The sequence below is a fragment of the Arachis stenosperma genome, chromosome 1 (assembly GCF_014773155.1).
Source record: "Arachis stenosperma cultivar V10309 chromosome 1, arast.V10309.gnm1.PFL2, whole genome shotgun sequence".
Classification (NCBI taxonomy): domain Eukaryota; kingdom Viridiplantae; phylum Streptophyta; class Magnoliopsida; order Fabales; family Fabaceae; genus Arachis; species Arachis stenosperma.
The window spans coordinates 28,348,201-28,353,932 of NC_080377.1; the positions used below are offsets into that span (position 1 = coordinate 28,348,201).

Sequence of the window (5,732 nt, forward strand, 5' to 3'; positions counted from 1 at the left end):
TTTTGTTCTGAGCCAATATGGCATTCAGAGTATTAATCTCAAGAACTCCTTTCTTCTGATTCGTTCTATTATTCATAAGATTCCTTTCAGAAGTGTACATGAATTGGTTATTTGCAACCATTTCAATGAGTTCTTGAGCTTCTGCAGGAGTCTTTTTTAGATGAAGAGATCCTCTAGCAGAGCTGTCCAATGACATCTTGGACAGTTCAGACAGTCCATCATAGAAGATACCTATGATGCTCCACTCAGAAAGCATGTCAGAGGGACACTTTCTGATCAATTGTTTGTATCTTTCCCAAGCTTCATAGAGGGATTCACCTTCCTTCTGTTTGAAGGTTTGGACTTCCACTCTAAGCTTACTCAATTTTTGAGGTGGAAAGAACTTTGCCAAGAAGGCATTGACTAGCTTTTCCCAAGAGTTCAGGCTTTCTTTAGGTTGTGAGTCCAACCATATCCTAGCTCTGTCTCTTACAGCAAAAGGGAATAGCATAAGTCTGTAGACCTCAGGGTCAACCCCATTAGTCTTGACTGTGTCATAGATTTGCAAGAATTCAGCTAAAAACTGATGAGGATCTTCCAATGGAAGTCCATGAAACTTGCAATTCTGTTGCATTAGAGAAACTAATTGAGGCTTAAGCTCAAAGTTGTTTGTTCCAATGGCAGGGATGGAGATGCTTCTCCCATAGAAGTTGGGAGTAGGTGCAGTAAAGTCACCCAGCACCTTCCTTGCATTTGTTGGCATTGTTGTTGTTTTCGGCTGCCATGTCTTCTTCTTGTTTGAAGATTTCTGTTAGGTCCTCTACAGAGAGTTGTGCTTTAGCTTCTCTTAGCTTTCGCTTCAAGGTCCTTTCAGGTTCAGGGTCAGCCTCAACAAGAATGCTTTTGTCTTTGCTCCTGCTCATATGAAAGAGAAGAGAACAAGAAAATATGGAATCCTCTATGTCACAGTATAGAGATTCCTTGAGGTGTCAGAGGAAAAGAAAAATAGAAGGAAGAGGTAGAAGAATTCGAACTTATCAAGAAAGATAGAGTTCGAATTGTGCATTGAGGAGGAGTGTTAGTCCATAAATAGAAGGATGTGAGAAGAGGGGAAGAAATTTTTGAAAATTAAAGTGAATTATTTAAAAGAAATTTTGAAAAATGGTAATTGATTTTCGAAAACTAAGATTGGGAAAGAAATAAAGTGAAATTGAAAAAGATTTTGAAATTAGAAATAAAAAAGATATGATTGAAAACTATTTTGAAAAAGATGTGATTAAAAGATATGATTGAAAAGATATATTTTTACAAAGATATGATTGAGATGATATGATTTGAAAAACAATTTAAAAAGATTTGATTTTGAAAATTAATGACTTGGCTAACAAGAAATTTAAAAGATATGATTCAGACATTAAACCTTTCTCAACAGAAAAGGCAACATACTTGAAATGTTGAATCAAATCATTAATTGTTAGCAAGTATTTTTGAAAATGGAAAGAAATTGATTTTGAAAATATATGATTGAAAAGATATGGTTTGAAAAAGATTTGATTTTGAAAAATTATGAAAACTTGAAAAAAATTTGAATTAAAAATAAAATCTTCCCTCTTGTACCATCCTGGCGTTAAACGCCCAGAATGGTGTACATTCTGGCGTTTAACGCCCAAAATGCTACCCTTTTGGGCGTTAAACACCCAGCCAGGTACCCTGGCTGGCATTTAAACGCCAGTTTTCCTTCTTCACTGGGCGTTTTGAACGCCCAGCTTTTTCTGTATAATTCCTCTGTTGTATGTTCTGAATCTTCAATTCTCTGTATTATTGACTTGAAAAGACACAAAGAAATTTTTTTTTTGAATTTTTAATGATGAGGAATAATCAAAATGCAACTAAAATCAAATAAACAATGCATGCAAGACACCAAACTTAGAAGTTTGTATACTATTGACACTAACAAATTGAAAATGCATATGAGAAACAACAAAACACTAAAGACAAGAGAATTTAAATATCAGAACAAGGAAATCATCAAGAACAACTTGAAGATCAATTAAGACACATGAATGAATTCGAAAAAAAATGCAAGAAGAATAGAAACATGCAATTGACACCAAACTTAAAATGAGACACTGGGCTCAACAAGAAACATAAAATATTTTTTTGGTTTTTATGATTTTATGATTTTATGATTTTTTATTTTTTGAAAATTGAGTGAAAAAGAAAATAAGGGTATCAAAGTTCTTAATGAGAATTCTAGGAATCATGCAATGTTAGTCTAAAGCTTCAGTCTAAAGAAATTAGACATGGCTAGCCAAGCTTCAGCAGGACATTACATTCAAGAGCTAAATTGATGAGAATCAATCAGCTTTAGTGATGATAAGAACATCACCTTGAAACACTAGAATTCATTCTTAAGAACTCTGAAGAAAGATACCTAAGCTAAGCAACAAGATGAACCGTCAATTGTCCAAACTCAAACAATCCCCGGCAACGGCGCCAAAAACTTGGTGCACGAAATTGTGATCATCAATGGTGCCATCAACATGGTACGCTCAATTGCAATCTCAACTCTTTATCACAACTTCGCACAACTAAACAGCAAGTGCACTGGGCCGTCCAAGTAATAAACCTTACGCGAGTAAGGGTCGATCCCACGGAGATTGTTGGTATGAAGCAAGCTATGGTCATCTTGTAAATCTCAGTCAGGCATATTCAAATGGTTATGGATGATTTATGAATAAAGCATAAAGTAAGGATAGAGATACTTATGTAATTCATTGGTGAGAATTTCAGATAAGCGTATGGAGATGCTCAGTCCCTTCCGTCTCTCTGCTTTCCTACTGTCTTCATCCAATCCTTCTTACTCCTTTCCATGGCAAGCTGTATGTTGGGCATCACCATTGTCAGTGGCTACAGTCCCGTCCTCTCAATGAAAATGTTCAACGCGCTCTGTCACAACACGGCTAATCATCTGTCGGTTCTCAATCAGGTTGGAATAGATTCCAGTGATTCTTTTGCGTCTGTCACTAATGCCCAGCCTTCAGGAGTTTGAAGCTCGTCACAGTCATTCAATCCTTGAATCCTACTCAGAATACCACAGATAAGGTTTAGACCTTCCGAATTCTCTTGAATGCCGCCATCAATTCTAGCTTATACCACGAAGATTCCGATTAAGGGATCCAAGAGAAATCCACTCAATCTAAGGTAGAACGGAGGTGGTTGTCAGGCACACGTTCATAGGTGAGAATGATGATGAGTGTCACGGATCATCACATTCATCAAGTTGAGGAACAAGTGATATCTTAGAACAAGAATAAGCCGAATTGAATAGAAGAACAATAGTAATTGTATTAATACTCGAGGTACAGCAGAGCTCCACACCTTAATCTATGGTGTGTAGAAACTCCACCGTTGAAAATACATAAGAACAAGGTCTAGGCATGGCCGAATGGCCAGCCTCCCAAACAGGGTTCAATCATAAAAACATGATCCAAAGACCTAAAATGATCAAAAGATTCAAAGATCCAAAGATGAAAATACAATAGCAAAAGGTCCTATTTGTAGAGAACTAGTAGCTTAGGGTTTACAAAGATGAGTAAATGACATAAAAATCCACTTCCAGGCCCACTTGGTGTGTGCTTGGGCTGAGCATTGAAGCTTTCATGTATAGAGACTTTTCTTGGAGTTAAACGCCAGCTTTTGTGCCAGTTTGGGCATTTAACTCCCATTCTTGTGCCAGTTCCGGCGTTTAACGCCGGGCAGTTTTGAGCTGATTTGAAATGCCGGTTTGGGCCATCAAATCTCAGGCAAAGTATAGACTATTATATATTTATGGAAAGCCCAGGATATCTACTTTCCAACGCAATTGAGAGCGCGCCAATTGGGCTTCTGTAGCTCCAGAAAATCTACTTCGAGTGTAGGGAGGTCAGAATCCAACAGCATCTGCAGTCCTTTTCAGCCTCTGAATCAGGTTTTCGCTCAGGTCCCTCAATTTCAGCCAGAAAATATTTGAAATCATAGAAAAACACACAAACTCGTAGTAAAGTCCAGAAAAGTGAATTTTAACTAAAAACTAATAAAAATATAATAAAAACTAACTAAAACATACTAAAAACATACTAAAAACAATGCCAAAAAGCGTATAAATTATCCGCTCATCAGGCCGCGTGGGTCACGCGGTCGTGTCACTTCCTTTTCGCGCCGGGCATGCGGTCGTGTCGTCCACACATTCGCGTCGCTGTCAGTTTCTTCAAAAACTCTATTTTGTGCTTTACTTCCATTTTCGTATGTTTCCTTTCCATCCTTTAAGTTATTCCTACCTTAGAAGCTCTGCAACTACTCAACACACAAATCACAGCATCGAATGGTAATAAAAGGGTAATTAAAATAATTACTTTTAAAGCATAGAAAACATGTATTTCACATATATCACATAATAAGGAAGGGAAAGCAAAACTATGCAATTTACATGAATAAGTAGGTGAAGGGTTGAATAAATCACTTAAATTGAGCACAATATATATCATAAAATATGGGTTTATCAACCTCCCCACACTTAAACAATAGTATGTCCTCATGCTAAATCCAAGATAAAGAGTAAGGTAAAGTGGTGGAATCTCATGCAATGCAATCTATCCTAGATGCAACTACCTAAATGAGTCATGCAAATCTAGTTATTATTCACCTATATATAAAGCTTTACATGTAATTAAATTAATTCACATTCTCAAGGAATCATATACGCATAGCCAACCTTGGATAATATTAAAGCACTTTTACAATTGAGATGGGTAAAAATATTTTCCAAACTTGCAAAACAATTAATGATTGAGGCAGAGATATATGGTGATGAGTTATTGAACCCTCACTAGATTTTGTGTTTACTCTCTAGTTACTCAGTGTTTATTGGGTTAATCACTATATTCTTCTTTTTATCCTTACTTTCTATAACTTTGTTCTTCATCTAACCAATCAACAATTATAGAATACAGACATACAAAGATCATGAGGTCTTTTTAAGGTTGTAATGGGGCCAAGGTAGAGGTAAGGGTATATGTATAAGGCTAAGTGAGCTAATAAGTGAATCCTTGATTAGTCTAAGACCTCACCTAACATACATACTTTTTATATAAATCAAAGTTTCTTAACCTATTTACCCAAATTTTTCCACTTTGAATTGCAAACTCATGCATTAAATTTAACTTTGTCCCATGTGCATTGATTTTTCTTATTTTGCGTTTGGGGAATTTTTTTTGTATCCCTTTATTGAAAATAAAATTTTAAATTTTTTTTGATGCACATGATAATTTAATTAATTTGATTTCACATGAGCATGCTTCCCAAAATTTTCAAATAACTAATTCAATTTAATTTCCTACTTTTTCTATCATCCTATATTCCCATAAAATTTCCCACACTTAAATTTTTACACACTATCTATCTTAAGCTAACCAAGGATTCAACTTGGGATTTTTTTAATTTGTTTTTCTGCTTAAGGCTAGTAATGTGGTTTACAGAAAAAGAGGGGATTAACAAGCTCGAGGGGGCTAACAAGGATGGCATAAAAGGTAGGCTTTATTTGGGATAAGTGAGTTAATAATCAAACATGGCCTCAATCCTATCTTGGTATGTATCTATATTCTATGTTGGACATATAGATTAAAGCAAAGTAAAGAACACCAGAATGAAAAAGAAGGACAAAACACACAGGAATGAAATTTATGGTTTGAATGCAACCATACAATTAAGCTCAA

At 35.7% G+C, this 5,732-nt stretch overlaps 1 non-coding gene across 1 annotated transcript; it reads left to right on the top strand.

Annotated features, from left to right (window-relative positions):
* Nucleotides 1–250: 250 nt before the first annotated feature.
* LOC130951568 (small nucleolar RNA R71) lies at nt 251–358 on the top strand. The gene has a single exon (XR_009074024.1). It is a non-coding gene; the product is annotated as a small nucleolar RNA R71 (small nucleolar RNA).
* The last annotated feature ends 5,374 nt before the right edge of the window (nt 359–5,732 follow it).